The following is a 1741-nucleotide window of genomic DNA, read 5'->3' on the forward strand; positions in this document are numbered from 1 at the left end:
GCTCAAAGAGGCGCGAGCCACGTCGCGGCACTTCGAGTCGTGTTGTCACTATCACAACAAACGCAATCATGATTTGTTCTATCCTAGGTTTTGTAGTCACATGTTTGGTACTTGACCATTCATGAATCCGGGAAAACTTAGTATAGAAGGTGAGATATTTTGTTTTTGTGGTTGACTCGGTTTGACTCGTTGTTGGAGTCGGGATTTTGAATTTTCGAGTCGGTTTTTGGCTCGGTGTCGGTTTTGACTCTAGTTAGTGTCATCGTGACCCCGTTGTTGTGCATTAAACACTCAAGGTATTTTTGAAATGTTTTGAAATGTTTTGTTTTCGAAATCGTTTTAAGTTTTCCGACGTAAAGTTGTACACAAAATGTCGATCAAACGCTGCGATCCCAAAACATGTTGTAGTCCGATAATCATCGGGTGTTTGTTGGAGTCTCAGCAGATACTGGGTATCTACAACGGGGTCAGTACTAATTACACACAACCAATCCACAACGAAAACAAGTACACAAACAGCTCAACAACACAGCAATCCTCCAAACTCCATAACAAATCTCCACACAACTGACTACACACTAAAGTGTGTAGTCCTGCCAGAGTGCCCATCGCAACAAGTACTCCACACCGCCAGTGGGGGACCGCAGCCGTACCTACCAAATCCCCAGTCATCAACCACTGAGCGATAAACCCAAGTTTTATTAATGTGCACATCCCCTCCTGTGGCGGGTTCCACAGAGGGCGAACCAAGGACGTGAAGCCACTCCCGCAAGTGACTCCACTCAGCTAGGGACGCGCCCCGAAGATTACAGACAGATACAAACCAATCAACAACATGAAAACAACAACCGTCTAACAACTCAACAATACAATCAATCTTTAATCACAACAACCATCACCACACATTATATAACTAATACTGAGTAGGAAAACCCTACCTGGAAAGCAACACGAAATCAGACGATCAAGCAGCTAACTCAAAATCTCTCCTCAACGAACCCTCCTCCTATACATACATACATACATATTATTACTACCATAACCACATAACTACCAAAAACCCCCAAATCCCCAATTAGGGTTCAACCAACATTAACCAAACTATATAAAAATTATATGTAAGACTTACCCTCGACGCAAGGATCACGAATATGTAAAGAACGACGAAAACCGACACTCCTAGCTCTTGGATTTGCTAATAATGCGATGCGGATGAAGCAACGTAGTTTTAATCTTCTCTTTGTGTGATTTATGTTATGAAAAGTGTTTTAGGAAAAAGATGACGAAACATTATATATTAATCCACTTTATTAACAAATCCGTCGCAAATCACCTGATAACCGACTTACTCGATCGAGTAAGTCACTTACTCGATCGAGTGACCCTTACTCGATCGAGTGACCCTTACTCGATCGAGTATCAAGCTTACTCGATCGAGTGCCCTACAGGCAGTCTACTGTTTTGCGTAAAAACATACTTAATCGACAGAGTAAGCCCCACTCGATTGAGTACCCCAAGATACATAAAACCGTACAGTTAGTATGTTTTGTTTTTATGTTAGGGTTGAACTTCGGGGACGAAGTTCTTTTTAAGGAGGGAAGACTGTAATACTACGGTTTTTCATGTCTATGTATACTCTATCAAGTGGGACTTACTATGTCGAGTAAGTATGTTTTGGATACGAAACATTAGTCTGCCTGATGGGTACTCGATCGAGTATGTGTGACACTCGATCGAGTAA

The sequence above is a fragment of the Silene latifolia genome, chromosome 2 (genome assembly GCF_048544455.1).
Source record: "Silene latifolia isolate original U9 population chromosome 2, ASM4854445v1, whole genome shotgun sequence".
In the NCBI taxonomy this organism is placed as follows: domain Eukaryota; kingdom Viridiplantae; phylum Streptophyta; class Magnoliopsida; order Caryophyllales; family Caryophyllaceae; genus Silene; species Silene latifolia.